Below are 18,041 nucleotides of genomic sequence, written 5' to 3' on the forward strand. Positions count from 1 at the left end.
ATTCTACCCCGTACTTGCCGGAAGTTTCCTCATGGGGAATTTTTTTTTGTTCGTTTTCCGCTTCCAGGTTTCCAACTAATCCAACATTCTGCCATCCCGGATTGCCTGGCCCGCCCTGACCTAATTAAACCATTTATAAAATCGCACATTTTTCGACACCGCCAGGATGTATGTGTAGGTGTGTGTGGGTGTGTTCGGCGGCCAGACCAGACAGGAAGGATGGGAAAGTTTTGCCTTCCCTTTCGAGCAGCGAAAACACATCGAGTTACGCCATCTTCCGGGTGTTCCCTCTCGAAACTTAATTAAAATTGAACAGTTTAAAAATTCCATTTCAAACACACGTTAGCACCGCTGTACTTGCCACTTGCCAATAATGGGAGCTCACACCCGGAGGTAACCGGAGCCGGGAACCATTCTTCCTTCCGGCCCTTCTTACTGATCCACCGAACTGTGCACGAATCTCTCCACAGTTCGGAGTTTTTTGATTGAGAATGTTCAGATAATATATGTTTGGCATACACCAGTTGGCAAAAGCACACTGAAACTAGCAACACGCGCACACATGTGAAGGTGTAACATGTGACCCCCCCGCTGTTTGATCTATTCACACTGTTGTGCCACTTTTTTGGATCCGGCACCCAAAACCAAAGGCACGTCCCAGTTTGTCTCCATTAGTGCATATGCGTATAACCGTCGGAGAAATACGACCACCGAACGGTACAGGGAATGTAACGCATCCGGCAGCAACGTAGGAATGTTGTTCTGCTTTATTACCATCGTGGCCCAACCAGCACCCGCTACAAAATGTCACCCGAATGCCCCACGGGGCCGTGCATCTCGGAACGGATGCAACGGAGACTGTTCCGTCTGCCTGTTAGCTTTCGCCGCTTCACTCATCCCGCCACCTTCTCTTTTGTCTTTTTGTTGACATCCGCATCGTGCGCTCTTTCGCACGCACGCAACGGTGGTGTAATGAATTTACGACCCAGACACATTTTTAGCACCATGCAACCAGCCCCCGGAGCGATCAGTGCAGCTTTCGACGAAAGTTCAATTTGCATTCGGTATTAAGTTGACTGAGAGTGAGAAGTTTTCGCCAAATAGTAATCAAACACCCGTAACCCGTAACCGTTCCGCCATCCGGACGGATGGTGCGGAAAGATGTACCATCCGCTACCGTTGGTCTGGGAAAGTGGTTCAGTAGTTTATTTGCGATAGTTTTCAAATATGCATGCAGTTTTCCAAACGATCCGCAATAGCGCCCGAAGCGGATAAGCTGATGGAGATGATGCCAGTCGCTTCGGGTTACGTGCACTGAACAAACACACTTTCGTAGGTAATGGTTGTTTTTGACCTGAATCTGCAGAGTTTTAAAAGTTGGTACAAGGTAAAAATTGTCAAAGGGGAAATAATCAACATTGACTTTAATAACAGTATAAAACTTTAAAAACAATCTTACAATAGAATTGTGTACATACCGGGTGGTTTGGTAAATTATGTTAATTGTTATGTTAATATTTTTTTTTTACTTTTTTTAGGATGTTGTCTGTTTCATGTGTTAACAAACATTCGTTCAACTTGTTTCTTGCCTTTCTGTCATAATATACACTTCATTAAAGCCCTTAGCAACATACTTACTCACTTACTTACTTACTTACTTACTTACTTACTTACTTACTTACTTACTTACTTACTTACTTACTTACTTACTTACTTACTTACTTACTTACTTACTTACTTACTTACTTACTTACTTACTTACTTACTTACTTACTTACTTACTTACTTACTTACTTACTTACTTACTTACTTACTTACTTACTTACTTACTTACTTACTTACTTACTTACTTACTTACTTACTTACTTACTTACTTACTTACTTACTTACTTACTTACTTACTTACTTACTTACTTACTTACTTACTTACTTACTTACTTACTTACTTACTTACTTACTTACTTACTTACTTACTTACTTACTTACTTACTTACTTACTTACTTACTTACTTACTTACTTACTTACTTACTTACTTACTCACTCACTTACTTGCAAAACTACGTTTCCGAACTTACGGATCGATCTTCATCAAATAATACAACATTCAGACTTTCCTTTGTAGTGCGTTCAAGAGGATTTTTAGCGTTTGATTTAGATCGTTGGGTGCCTCATTTGTAATTAACATATAAATTAAAATTCCAAACATGAACAATCCAATTAGGTTGCAAATTCCGGCAATGCGACCAAACGATATATTGCTAGAACCTTAGGTCTTCTCACAACTGAATCGTACTCTCGAACGCAGTATTGTCTGTCTATCTGGCTGTAAAACTAAATAATACTGTCAAATGGTAGGACAATGTATTAGTAAGGTTCGTAAAAATCCTAGCATAATGAACAGCAGATGTCTGATTAAAATATGATTAATAAAAGATTATTGTTTCCTTATGCTTATGAACCAATGTTTTGCTTTGCGCAAACTGCACAAAAACCAGTAACAAAGAGCCGTTCAAAGTCTTTGGCCCCCCAAAACACACGACCTTAATGCGCCTCGCCTACGTCGTAAATCAGACGTCCCATTATGCTCCCAAAGCGTTGCCAACGAAAAACGTTAACTCGCAGCCCAACAGTCAGTTTTAGCAAGATAAAAAATACTAATGCAAGGATGCAGTAAACACTATCGGATCACCCATCTTACTTGATGCCTATTTCGTGACCATCGAGATTCTTCCCAACTGCTGCCGTTTGTGGTTCACATCGCCAAACACGGATAAGCCACGGATGCCGTTTGCCCACGATAGCGTTCCATTGCCACTCGATTTAGCTGGCGTTAACATTCTGCACTTTTCCAATGTACTGCACCTCATGCACTGCGAGATTGCGAGACAGCCGTAGACACAAGCTCTAGCTCACATATCATCATGATATTGTAAAGTTAGCAAAGAAAGAAAATTCGCTTAATGTTACGACAAACGGTCTCCACCGCGGCGTTAGGCAGCCGCTTTTTTAACCCAAGAAACGAACGAACAACCCGAAATAGATTGTGAAAAATAAAGCCCCCCCCCCCACTGTTTTCCTGCTCCTACTCACAATCCGCCTAACCGTCGATTGATTTCATTCCGTTTTTATTCCTTTTCAGCGAAAAATCCACTAACGAACAGTAACAAACGCAAATAAATATTCCAGCCCAGCTCGTACCGCAAATCTACGACCGTAGAATAATAGTCCACTTTTGAGTTTTCCTTAATGCAGCGCTTCATAAATTCTGCTGTCGTTTTATTCGCAATGCAACCACCGCATATAAAAAAAGAGAGAAAAGTTTTCTCCGCGATGGTTCCACCATTTGAAGCTGGCGGCCGCTAGCAGCTAGTCAGTGAAGCCACATTGGCACCATCCCAGCATCGCGTGCTCCAGATATGCTTACGGAGCCGATGCACCGAGGCTGACTTTTGGGGCGATGGAAAATCCTCTGCCCACCGACCATATGCATTGTGGTCGAATCGGTAATGCTTTTTGTTCTACTTCGACCATAACTTCTGGGCTGAGTAAAGTGTGGGAAATTTTCAGTGGACGACGTTCTTTCTCCGTCATAGCTGTTTTTCATGCCTCTTTTTTGTTGCTAGTGCCAACATGCAGTCCGTTAAAGGTTTCCGAAATACATTGCCGGAAATAAACGTGGTTACAGTATTCCTTCCGTTACTACTTCTCGGTTGGAGTGTGGTTGTGCTTCTAGCGCAGCGCGCCATGAATATTTTCCCAACTTTGTGCAGATATTTCAAAATTTGGCCGCTTTGCTGCGGTATCCCTGTTGTGTGAAATGATAAAAATGATATCTTTAAGATGCTTTGGAAGATGTTTCGTGTATGTGCGATACAAAAAATGCTGAGCATCATTCAATATTTTTGTAAACTAATATAGTGAAATATATTGCAATCCAACCATGAAATAGAATGCTACGTAAAACAACGAACGCAATAAAGGAACTCAATGAAAAAAGTGAAGCAAACTTCCTTCATTTTATGCCTACTCAAGGACGTAGCAAATGAAGAAAGAATAAGTTTTGTAAACTAGGTGCCAAAGTACAGCCGCAATGGCTATGAAAAACTTTTGAAAAATTCGCGTGAAATACTCAACAACACTCACACATACGACAATCGGGCGTTAAAAAAAAGCTCCCCAAAACGAAAGGGCGCTGCAAAATTCTCGCCCCCCTCCCACGGGTAGACCGTCTGCATAATGAAAAACTAGTTCCATACCATCGTCGGCACATAAGCACGTATAAGCGGCACAGTGCAGTTGCAGATGCACTCGACATCTGCTGCAGAGCGTTCCACAACCAAGCGGGCGGAATTCTCTTCCGTCCCGATGCTATCGTTTTTCAGGGTGGGTTCGCCAAAGTTTGCTGCATAAATTCAGCCTGGTAATACAGCAGCTTATTTCGTGCAAAACGATACGTTCCGGGCTGTTCTGCTTTTGAAATGATCGCTATGAATCGAGCGGCGGTAGGTCGGGTGTGAAGTGGGTGGGTTACTCAACAGGAAGGAGCGAAAAAAAAAAAATACCACCAGACCGAGTGGAAAAACCCCCATTGCGTAGAGTACGGTTGAAAAGGGAGCAAACAAATTATTACACGCCTTATTATGCACAAAATTTGCACTACAGAATGTGCAAAAGCAATAGTTCACCACTCGTAAGCACATATTGGGTGAATATTTGACAAGTGGCAGGGATGCAACCTCATTCGAATGGTAATATACTTGTTGTTGGGGTGTTCACCCGACACTAAGCATTACCAAGCTGTGGCGGGATATTGTTCACGTTCGACAACATACTTCCGTGTGAATGGCAATGGCAAGTCGGCATTGGCAGCAAAAATAAATGGGAACGAATCTGTTTTGCATGCCAATAAGTTAGTTTAAAAAATGTGAGTGGTTTATTTGCTTTTAAAGGACTGTGCAAGAAATATTGTTTGTTGCAGCCACATTGTAATGTTTACAATAATGGATTGATCATGTTTCAGTAATTTTATTGTTGTTTTATATTATATCAATATTTGGAGGATGTAGAGAATTATTTCACTACTAAATGAACAAAAAATACAGTGGAACTTGCTTGAAAGATTGCTTGCTTCCGAGTTGAACATCTTTTAATTTTGTCTCTTCCTTGATGTACAAAGTTTTGCTATCATTAAGATCTATGTGGGGCGACCCGATGCTGAATTGGATAGCGGAGTCGGTTCACGACAAGACCGGTACGAAATCCTTTCTGGACAAATTCCCCGCTTCATAGGATAAACTACCCGATTACAGATTAAAAATGACTCCTAAGCTTGTAGTGCCACTAAAGAAGGGGGGACGATGTTTTGAAATCACGTGCTGTTTATTCGTCACTGTGATTATTTGCTTCCCGTCAAACCAATCTGTCCAAACAATTACATCAGTCGCGTAGGACTGTCTGTCTGCTTATGGGACAGTTCATAAAACCATCAAACATCTATCCACGCAAAGTCTCCCTTGGGGAAGGCTAACGATAAGGACAACCACCTGCTATTAACATCGAGTTAGCACAGGCCTATATCGATACATGTTTGTATTTGTGTTGCTGTATGGTTTATTTCGGGCTCGTCTGTTTTTTTTAAATATATTTCCCTTGAAGTCCTGATTTGCTTTCGACACTGTGTAAAGCAAGTACTCAACACAGCCCTGATCCCTTTACCTTAACAGATGTGCGTGCAAACATTTGCTGGTCTACATTTATCATATCAACATCGCCCACCCACCCACCCACTGGGTAAAGATCAATCCGAAACATGCGTAAACCTGTCGCTGGTACACGCAATCGTTCACGCCTCACACGCTCATGTTCAACCCTGTTCACATTGCGTCAATGAGCGTGTGTTCCGCGGCCCTACCCAGCGCCCCCTCCCAGCATCGTCCACCTTTTCGGCAGGTAGCACAAGTTTGCGTGAAAATATGACACATCGTTTGTATTTTAATGGCCTCGTAAAGCAGGATGACGCTCTCTTACCTGGTTTTGCTCCCCTTCTTAGGTAATATGTTTCGTTGGCACCAGGCCGAGGTGGGGGCCGTAGTGGGGTAGGCGCGAAAAAGCAGGAGCCACCAAAGTTATGCAAGGAACTGTCGTGAAAGCACAAACGGTGCTAAATTTCTACGGAATCTGTTGACACGTGCGTGGAGGCACAAAACCATACTTGCCGAAGAGTAAGCAAAATCATGTTTCTTCATCACGGTGTGTTTCTTTTCACACGGCCTGTTTTCTTGTGGTTGTTGCTTTTCTGTTTTTACATCACACGCAAAATGCTCCACCCTCGGATGCGCACCATCCTAGGCAGCATCCCAAAAGAGGGGCTATGAAAATTTTATGCGTGATTAAAAATTAAAGCCGCTGATATGTTTATATTCGCCTCTGAGATCGCGAGAGCTAACCCGTTCGCTTCCCTTCCACCTTCTTTCCAACAACACCCTTGTGTTCCGTTCGAAACGGATCCTTGTTGTGGACAGGATGCCACCCGTACGCGCCAGCCGCTCGAGCGATCATGTAATGGGGTGAAAATAGCAAAAATAAATTGCACACGATCGCGCACAGGTCTAAATTATTGCCCACAAATGCGTAGCAACGATAAATCATAAATCGCGCAGAAGACATTTTCTTCGCCATTTTCAACGCCTCCATTGCTTACGACCCCCGAACGCCTCCGTGCCGTAGCGCCTGAACGAGAACGCATGACGACAAGAAGATTCAGGCAGGTGGAAAAATACACACTTACAAATACACGCACATTTTCATAACCTTTTTCGGGCAATTGTGGAAAACAGCGGAGGGTGGAAAAGTTTCCATCTGCCTAACGAAAATCGGGCTGTCAACAGGCCGGGCACGCGGTTAACTTCCCTTGCTGGATGTTGGTGAATTGCATTGCACGTCACTGTGGTTCACCCTCTCGCATCCATCGATTAAGTTTTCACGCAACCGTGTCGACCAAACACTGGCACTGACGACGCCTTTTCAAGGATGATCTCTGATCCGCTGCTGGCATGCTAATATCGTTACTTGTCAGGAGCTTACGAAGGAGAGATATATAATGCGCCGGCTGCCCGGGAAGACCACAACGTACCGTATCGTTCACAAAACCCACACATACTTTGTTCCACCATCTCCACCGCCACTGGAACACTTCCCGGCAACAGCGAATGATGAATAGCACTAATGGTTAATGGACTGCATCCATCAACATCCGTTGCGTTGCAATATGGTTGATGGTGTTGAAAGTGCATTTGCATCGTCCCACCAACTACTCCTTTTCACCGATATGCAAACTGCGGTCGGAAGTGGAACGCAGGTTAAAAACTTACCCATTATTAAACCATTACGGATTTACGGTAAAGCCTTCGCTGCTGAAGGCGGTCTGCGCTGCAATATTTAACCTAATTAGGCCGAGTATAAATTTTTAAGTAATCTCGCTCCAAACCGCCATCCGTTCGAGTATCGTGTGTTTGATTTCTGTGACCGGACATGCCTGGTGCAGTAAGCGCCTTTCGTGCGATGGAAGTAAGGAGTATAACAAGGTAGAGATGAGATCGTTACTTTAGAACGTTTGGTAGAACTTTACACTTTTGAAATTAATTATTCAAATTCGTAGATCAACTCTTATCTCGACCAGTGCATTCATATTCTACCTATCTTCGTAAACTGCTGTGTATATGTTCTTTGACCTACAAAAACCTTGTGGAAATACTGTAAATAACGTATTCTACTATTTTAACTTAAAAACTAAATAAAACTAATATTATCAATTCGAACTATTCAATGCAATTGTTGCGTACTTTGTTTGCGTAGAGTCGTATATTTTCCCAATACAATTTTTTACTAACTCCATTTCCAGACATAAAAACTGACCTTATGATAAAAACTGACAAATTTTCAGGATTATTTTGTACAACTGTTGTGAACATCTGCATTACATAGTGTTGCAGTTGAATTATGAAATTTCAAAATCTTATCTTAATCTCAAAAACTTATACATATTGCCAATAAAATTTTGAATGTAAAACCCTGTAATTAGAAGAGCCTCTACTTAGTGTAAGTGTGAAATTTATCTTCCTTTTTTGGGCCTTTACAAGAAGAAATCGGTTCTGTGTGTAGCTTTCACAAGTCACATATTTGCAAAAGCTTTCTAGTAATTTGCTTAACTTGTATTCAATAATACATAATTTTACATAATAAACATAATTTTCAACATTTTCCATTAAGTTTGTTGTCCCTGACCTTTAGAAACCCTTTATTCTACTTTAAAAAAGACTAAGAATTGAATACATTTTTCCTTCAACGTGCATAACCAATTGCTACTGCAATATTTACGTTGTAATTAATAAAATATCACCGCCCTACGTAGTTTTCGATCGTTTGATGACCATGATATTACTACAAAAGTAGTTGACAGTATCTTGTGATAATAGAATTAAGCGTTTGAATGATCACATTATGCGTTTCTCTTCATCATTCCTTTCGCCGTTCTAAGTGGCAAGACGAATACAGCGTCAAATTATGAAATATTAAAAGCAATTCCCTACAGGCTAATCGCAGATTGACTTACCATAACGCTGACCAGCACCAGAACAATTGCCCACGTTTAATGCCATCAGCAAACAGAATCGTGCGGAAATCTTCTGCATCCGTGCTTTTCATCGGGATCATCATTATAAAAGTTCTGCATACCATACAGAGTAAAAAAAAAACCAAGCCGCTTTTTCTTGCTCGCTCGCACATTTCCATTTCACTACTTTTCTTCTACCGGCAGTTTTGCAGCTTTTCCATGACCGTAGTTTGCGACGAAAAATCCGTTTTCCATAATCCGATTACTAATTCATGCTCATTCAGCCAGTAACACGATACAGTCGCAAACTGCAGGATAAAGAGGTGGGCAAACGGGGTCAGAGAAGGACGTTCATTTTCAGGACCATTCTCGACAACGCCCCACCGAAACCTGTGTGTAGATAGCGTGTGCATCCGGGCGCGGGAGGCGCATCGTTTAATTTTACACCCAAACACATCTCCACCTCCAAATTGAATCTCACTCACTTGCTTCATGAACGGGTTTATTCGGTTGGATGTAAGACGGCAATCAAAATTACTGCACACTCGTGCCAAACCCTGGTGCCTGTGTGTTCGTTAGATTTACTGGCCGTTCAATGGATTAATGGTCTGACGAGCGGTGTTCGTGCGCACGGATTGACCGTGGAAACTAATTGGAAAATTGAGCTTTTGTTACTAATTCGGCTTTGCGCCGCGAGCACATCATGCAAAACCGTCCCCAACAACGAACATGGAAGGGAAACGGATGTGTGTGTGTGTGTGATATTTAATAGAAAAAGGTATTAAAAGTTGAGCCTAGTTAGAATTGAAAGTCTAAATAATAAATGTTGCTCGTGAGCAAGAGATACTAAAACAATAGCACTAACATTTTAAAAACCAATTAGAACTGGAAAATTCAACTATGTTTTGTAAGAAAAAAAAGGTTAACATTAATATACTAAATACTTTCTATAACAACAAACATTTCTATGAAATATAGCTATTGCAGATCCGAACTCAATACATTTTTTCAACTATAAGCAACTTTAATAAACTATAAACACGTTTTAGTCCTAAGTAATCAGTCCTAAATGTTGTGATAACAATACAGCATTTACCAATAACAGCACCATACTGCACAAAGCGTATTACAGTAAATCGCATTAGAAAATTAAAAACATAAAGTCTTTTCGCGCTCGAAGTGTTACATAAATAACACACAATTCACGCTACTTGCACGTCGTTGTATACGCGAAACATTTCACGCTTGTGGAGAACATTTTTGGTACAACTAATAAACGGTCGCCTTAGCTCGGCGCTACCAATCTGCCAACTGTTCCTAGCGCTGTGTACGAAAGCAGTGATATCTGAAACGCGTTAGACGAACATGGTGCTCATGGGAAGGCACGTAAACGATTCGGCACCAGCAGCAGCATACCTTTCCGGCATTCCTTCAACCGGCGTAGCGCTAGTATCACGGAAGCGTTAAAAAACTAATTAGCATGATGAGATGATTATCCATCCCAGCGAGCGCAAAAGCAGATATCAAAGAACAAAAAACAAACATGCGTGTGTTGCGCCGGATTTGGAAATTGGACACTTTTGACAGGAAGTCGATGTTATTGTACCAGCTAATTTTATGCATTTTATTTTTGCTATTATAATAAGGCCAAACATTTTCTATTCATTTGTTGGTTTTCAAACCCTAAACTCGCTCAAGTAAAACATAAATTGACAAAAATATTTTGGCTTTGAAATGATTTAGAAAAATAGCTACACATATGTATGACTTCCCTTCACAATATAAGCACTTCGAGATTTTGAGCATTGCGCAAACATCGGTGACTTTTTTTTCTAACGAGATTTAAATAAACGGTGGCATCGAACAGCATGTTTGCTTTGAAAAAGTGTTTATTTTCTACCACTAGTGTGCCGCACTAAAAATAATGACCGATGTTTACAAGTCCCATATTGTCTAGTGGTTAGGATATCCGGCTCTCACCCGGAAGGCCCGGGTTCGATTCCCGGTATGGGAAAATGTTTTTTTTTTATTTTCTAACAGAGAATAAACAAAATTTAAAAAAGAACATTGCAAATTGGAAAAAAATGCTAATCAATACACTAATTGCTACATAACAATATTTAATATAAGAAGTGATTGACTTAGAACAGTCGGAAAACCTATGTTTCTTAAGAATACTAACTAATTATAGTTGATACCGTAACAAATTATTTATGTATCATGAATTTTTCAATAATTAATTAATGATTAGGTGAAAGTTACGCATCTTTTGCTAAAACAAATACACACTAAACATAATATAATTCACTTATGTCCATCGCACATATCCGAAAGCCGAAAGGCTTCAAAATTGTAATGATTTTCTTCATTTTATCGTCACTCCAACTCTTGGTTTTACAAATTATTACCGCTTTGATGAGTTGATGTTTAATGAGAGCCACATTTAAGCTAATGTATACTGAGGTACTGCAGGTGATAACAAATAAAACAAAATAACAAATAAAACGTTTGTTCGATTAATGCAAAGAAGTAGTAAGTTCACATTTAATAGTATTTATGCTTCTCGAAACGACTACAAATTTATTTCGCATCTTTTGATTGTTGTAATGTAAGGGTAAATAAATTTAAAATGTACACAAAACCTTCCATTTACGTGTTTTCATCCCACAAACCGAGTACCTGAGCACCTGAGTGTGAGTTGTTCCAGGATTCCAGGTCAAGGAAGTTCCACAAATGGGAATAGATCATTCCGATAAAGCGCATATTGGTACCAATATTGCCGTAAATGGAAAAATATGGTGTTATAAATTCAATTTCATCGGTGAGAATTATTCGATCCTCGTGCACATTCACCCCTGGCACAATCCCAACCTCCCCGGTATTGCCCAGTATTGCATTAGGTTTCTCCGGGCATGCTGGACCATCTCTTACACCTTGGCCCGTTTTGGTGCGTTTTTATTTTCATTCATAAATTTTACATCCAGCATTGAGCCGGATTGAGGCGTATCGAGCATTTTTACCTGCAATGGACATGATGGTTTGACCTACGCCACACTGCAGTGGACGGAGTCGTACGAAAGGAAAGCAAGACAGTCAAATGGAATAGCTCTTCCCAGCTTGTGCGCCCTGGCGTTGAGAGCATAAAGCCCGTAAACATATCCTTTTCATTGGGAAAAATCCAAAACATAAGGCAACCAACGGATAAGTGCGACGTAAACCATTTGTGGCGCAGGGATGAAACCTCATCGGATGACGTATCCCACAAGGTAAAACGCAAAGCCTATCGTTACAACGAGCAATGATTCCTTCGAGCTTCGATTCGCCCATCCTTTCCCATCCAGCATCCCTTTTGGATGAAACATGGCCATTTTTCTCGCCCCCGTCGGTGCGATAAGTCAGAATTTAGCGCATAATCTTTTGCCCAACCTTTTGCGGGAGCGAAAGTGTGGTAAATGATACGGTAACGCACTTTTTTTTACCAATACGAACAGCAACAAAATCGATACCTCGCTCGTAATACCCTTGCAGAACAGATAAAGCTAATAAAGAACGGAAACGAGCAAGTAACCAGAAGAAGGTAAATTGATAAACTTTGCGCCTAAAACACCCGCCTAATGGTAATGACGGTAGGGGATATCGCAATGCCAGCTCCGTTGTGCCGTTCACTTTCCAGCTGAGCTGCTGCCTTATTTGGAAGCGTTTAAAAGCGATCTTTTTTCACAGTCGCCCACCCCCGGTTCATGCGGACCAGGCCAGGCTACGTTTCACGCTCATTGGGAAAGAAAGTTTATCGATTGGATGTCTCAAAATCGATTTCAACTTCACACTTTCACGGTCCCACCCCTGGGTGGGTGGAACCCGATGTGATCAAGTGAAGGAAATGATGCCGCTTTGAAACATTTGCTAAAGCCAAAGTTTTCGGCTGAAGCAATCGCGGGAGGCTCGAGCCAAAATTCCAATAAGTCTGGCCTAATCAATTCGCAAAACTTTCAATCGGCAGCATTAGCATTCTTCCTTTCGACTTTGCACCGGACGATGCATATTAGCCGTGTGCGCTTTTAGTGATATCACAGTTACGAGCTGGACGCTTTAGCTTGATGCTGTAGCTTAAATGATTTTCTTAGTGGTTGATGGAAGTTTCTTAATCACAACACTAGGAATGTCGACAAAACTGTAACAAGAGTAAGGGTGCTATTAGTTATTGTCATCGCTTTTGATTAAACCTTGATATGCTCAAAGAAACTGTAAGTTTAATTGTAATAAGCTTATTTGAAAACTAAATGAAAATGTTTCTGCAACACTATTTGCTAATAAAAATAATATGCCGTAAGGAAATAATTTATTCGATTTTCATAAATGTCCAGCAGGAACTAATAACTTAATAACTTAATTAAACTTTGATTTAATTGACATAACCATTGATTAATCATCAAACGGTTTTATGGCTATACACAAATATTATGAAGTACTACAATGTTTGTTCCATTGCATATATTTTCCATTGGTAAGATATCAATCAAAAAGCAAATTCGCTTGTACCAAAGCAAAGCAGAGACTGACAAATTAGTTGATGAAAATCCCTCAAGACATGCGAAACAACATTGCTTACCTCATGATTTATCTTCATCAAAACAAAAGACATCTTTCCGGTAAATATTCAATTATTCCATACATACAGATGTCTCCATTAAACATAAGTGATTTGCCCGGGTACCAGTCGGGAAGGGGACTTCAGCTTCACAAACATCACAATCCACGACCAGAAAAGAAGAGAAAACCATTCAACCACACTAAGCTTGCGACGAATTTGTCAGCACACATCGTGCTGGACGAACTGTCCCCGGCACGACAGCAACTGCCATTTCCGGTGAACGAAAGTCACCTGATTGATTTATGGTTTTGGCTTTACTCTATTTGCCGTCGTTCGTCCCAGCTCAACAATCATTGCTGGCGATGGCTTCCTTTGCCGGGTCCAAAATGTGCCATCATCTTATAATGTAACGCGAACGGAACAACAATGCTACACAGCGTTCTCTTTTAATTCCTCTCCACCGCTCACAACACAGAGTATGTCAAACGGAAACAGTCACCTGCATAACTGAATTAACTTTCCTGCGAGTCAGTTCCCACGAATGCATGCTGACAGCTTTTCAAACCATAACGCCCCCGGTACGCTACTCGGCCCAGCTCGGATCGACGCTTCGCCAGATGACACTCACGAAATACCCACGTTCCGGCGGACCAGCCGTGGCCGTGGAGCTTTATGATGGTTGACAAAATTAAACACGATATTAATCCTCAGGAGCGCTGTAATTCTTCTGCCCACGCTTTTACAACGTGCGAACTGGACGTGTCCGAGGTCCGTACGCCACCAGGAAACAACCAGCTCTATGCTCCGAGTCACGTGATAAACATCCGTTCACGCGAGAATATTCCCAAGCGTCAGGAAGAACGAGCACGATCCCACGACCGCGGGTTCGAGAATACGAAAGCAATGTGTATCACATTTCACAAAGTCGATCACAACCATCCCAACAGCAATATGGATGAAGGAAAAAAAAAACAACTCACCCAGCCACATTGTGGTGAAATGAAAAATTTATTTGAAAAATATGTTTTACTGTCAAAACGTGCGCACCGGCCCGCATCGGAAGACCGAATGATGTACGGGTTTCCGAGGGTTTTTGCACGATCGCAAGATTGCTGGGACTTAATTCGCCATTCATGTATGCAAAACTATTGCATCATCGAGCAAAGCGCTTCGAAACACTCCAGCTGCTGCGTGAAAACGTGGCTCACTTTTTGACACAAATGCTAATGGAGGCGCCCGGTAGCGCACGGTACTGGTTTGGCTGCGTCCGTCCGAAGGAACGAACGCGTCGGCGATACCAAGCCCCGAAGTGGTGTGCAACCAAGAGGAAGCAAAACAAAAAAAAAAGAAAAACAACCAAACGGTTTAAATTTTACCGTTCGACCTGATCGTACCACCGACTCACGCAGAACGACGAGCCACAGGCATAACAACCGAGCCGGCAGGGAAGACATTAGTGACGCGGCCGTGCGCAATGACATCCACTGCAACGTTTATCACGTCTATCAAAGCGCGAACGAGATTTCTCGCAAGAAGCTTTTATTTAACGGCCCACCCCATGCCGGGCCGCCACCGTTTTAACCTCATTAGATGGTACACTGTCAGCTGGCAAAGGACGATTTTCCGCATTCATAATGAACGGCCGTTACGGTGGTGGCATATTCCGAGCAGTGCATGGCGGCACATTGTAGCAGTCAGGCAAGTCAGAAATTATTTGGCTCGTGCGTGATCAGTGCGCGCCTTGATCTGCCGTGGCGGGTTTTGTTAATTGCAGCGCTTTTCTTGATTGATGTGTAATCTCTCTTAAAGAAGAAATCGTTCATAGCTATCGTATAAACGTTATTTTACCGGAAACTTCCAGCAAAACTCATGTAGCACGGGTAATATAAATAAACTATACTTACTATTAAATATAACACACCCTACAGTAGATATGAACCATAACAAACTTCATCCACTTGAACAATTGTCCTCAATAAATAATCAGTAAATCCTCTATGTTATCTGATTAATGGCATGCAAGGATGTAGTCTGTTATGAGCTCTACATAGAACGGGAAGGAGAGGGAAGTGTTGAGGTTATCGGTTTTCCAAACAACCATTCCGTTGAGGGCCCCTGAAACGCTTGAGCTCCTCTGTCGCGAGAATTCATTACTCTTTTGAGTAGAATGACTCATCGCGAAATATTTATAAAAAAAAACTCTTCTCCAAAAAAGTCATTAAACACAACATTAGTAAATATCCCAACGTAAAAAGCTGCTGTTATTCACTAGAAATTCTCACCAAGTTCATACAAAGCAAACATAGTGCGAGAGCATCGCCACAATTCAAGGTCTCCATTGCTCATTGCATTGTTTCAAAGACTTTATTGTTATGCTCGGGGGAAAGTGACACTGGTCTAGGGTTGAACAAAATATTGCTATGCCAACATAATTGCTTTCTAATGGTGCTTGCCCGACGTTACCAACCGCCATGTTTATTATGAGAAACAAACGCGTTTGCCCATTCTGTTTACCAAACGCTTGCAAACATTGCTCCAAACAAAAGCACAACGAACGCACGTAAGTGTTGATGCTCTTCACACGCTAATTATACCATCCTTAGTAGCCTTTATTTGCCCTTCATTCGCTCATTATCGTGCTCTCTTTTATGACCACTCACCCGTTTGCTGAGAGATCTCTAGCCATGGTGCTCCGGTTCCCGGTTCACTGCACAGTTTTATCTCGCGCATCTCCATCTCCGTCTTAAGAGCCGTTAAGCTACCCGCACGCAATCCCATCGGCCGCGAGAATGATCTTGACCGACGCCCCTGTTCTGGACGGTTGTTTTCTACCGTCACTCGGGTGACACTCTCCACAAACGCCTACGGACATTCAATGGGGGATACGCCTGCTTATGTTCCCTCGCCATCGTGCATGTCGTACCAGACATTGCCACCTGCTCGGTTTGACGTTTGTTGCTTACCGTTCCGCGTTGTTTATGGTTTGTTTGTTTGCCCACTAGTTGGAGTGGCTGTAGCATATATGAGCGGAAGGAAGGGGCAAGCTGGTCAACAGAGACGTGTCCACTGCACGCGCTATAAATTATGTGTGACGTAGATAAACCGCATGTTTTCCCCTTCGGCCAGTTGAAGTGGTAGTGTAGGATTTTTTTCGAATGTGTCAATGAGTGAAGCGGTTCAAGAGTTTGTTGTCCGCCGAAATACAATTAAAACATTGTTAGGAAATGCATAATCTTACAATACCAACATGATACATGAAGTTTTAATTTGCAGAGACTTGAAATACTTAAAATTAAAAATTTAAAATAAAGTACAATATATTAGGTACAAAGATAAAAAGTATTAACAGATTATCAAAATTGTTAATAAGAAAGATTAACGGTCGACGTACGACCAAGCCATTCTCACGAATCGATAATACAACAGTCTTGTTCTTAAGAGTCCAAAAAAATCAAACCACGTGCGGCGCTTCTATCGAACTGTTTGTTCTATATATTTGTATAAAACTATTTCTACGAACGCAACAAATCAAGAACTGTAGGATCACAACAGAAGTGTAATCTACAAACAGAAAGAGGTCATCTATAAAAAGTAAGCAAGCGTATACAGCGACCTTCACCAATGACTAATTTCTTAACTCAATACATCCTAACGCATTAACCATCATTATGATCAACAACAACGACAATGACGCTCTGGCCCTGTATATATATCTTTTGCTCTGTTTATATCTTACTTTACGTCTGCTCATCATACACACACTCACAAACAATAAATATTACCCCCTTTAAGTTAACTTCCCATCCATCCCATCCCCTGGCCCGCCACACCTTCACCCGCCATCCTACGGATTCGTCAACGTCGCGATGGCCGCGAAATCCCTGCGGCGCAAAGCCGCACCATAAAAATAGGTACTTGTCTATCGTACATTATCATTTCGCCGCGTAAACTCCGGTTTGGTGGCAGTCCGACAAACCGTGTCCATTTCGTGTGTTCCGTGCGGCACATAAATACGACCGCCGTGACAGTTGAGACAAACCATCGGTACGTCCCGGTAGTAACGTTGTGCGAATATTTCTTCTCGAAAGATCTGGTGATCGCGTTCCGCTACGTTTCGGTGCGTTTTCACGTGAAAGCAGCGAAAGCCCTGCCGTCCGAAAGGAGGTTTTTCATCCCGAATCTCCCGGCCGTCGGCGCGGTGCCGTTTGCCTGCTGTGCCCTTTCAAAAGGGGCTTAATTTTCAATCCCGTCCCCAGGAAAAAAAAAAACGGAACACATACCATTTCCCGTTCTGTCACAAAAGTAGTGGTGGTGTATAATTCGCACAAAACTGTAAGCTTACGGAAAACAGTGGAAAAGTTTTACTTCTTCCACGCCTGCATTTGGTTCACCCACTCACCGCCGAGCTAACCGCGGACAGCAATTGGACGAACATTCCGCAACGCGGTCACCGCGGCAACACTGGTGCCAGACTTTTAGTTTTCGGTTGCAAACAAGCTGCGACAATGGCATCAACGATATAGAAAAAAGGAAGCTGGTCGACGAACAGAAAAAAACCTCCCACCAAAAGTCCCACCCTCTGCTCTTTTGCAGCAGAATCGGTGAAAAAGTGTAGTGTGACAACCACGGGAGAGAGAGACAGAAAAAAAACCGTTTTGTTGTAACTTTTTTTTTCTCACGCTTCAAACAAATAATCCTCCCAATCCGTGTCAACACCTCTCGAGTGTCCCCTTTTTGCTTATCTGTCGGCGGGTGGCAAATGAATGCTGTTAAATAATTTAAATAAAATTGGCAAAGTTTTACCGCCGCTGCGGTGCAAGTGAAACTCTCCAACGTGA

General features: G+C 42.0%; 1 non-coding gene across 1 annotated transcript; it reads left to right on the forward strand.

Annotated features, from left to right (window-relative positions):
* Positions 1–10,554: 10,554 nt before the first annotated feature.
* Positions 10,555–10,626, forward strand: Trnae-cuc (transfer RNA glutamic acid (anticodon CUC)). The gene has a single exon. It is a non-coding gene; the product is annotated as a tRNA-Glu (tRNA).
* The last annotated feature ends 7,415 nt before the right edge of the window (positions 10,627–18,041 follow it).

Source organism: Anopheles marshallii, chromosome 3 (assembly GCF_943734725.1).
Source record: "Anopheles marshallii chromosome 3, idAnoMarsDA_429_01, whole genome shotgun sequence".
In the NCBI taxonomy this organism is placed as follows: domain Eukaryota; kingdom Metazoa; phylum Arthropoda; class Insecta; order Diptera; family Culicidae; genus Anopheles; species Anopheles marshallii.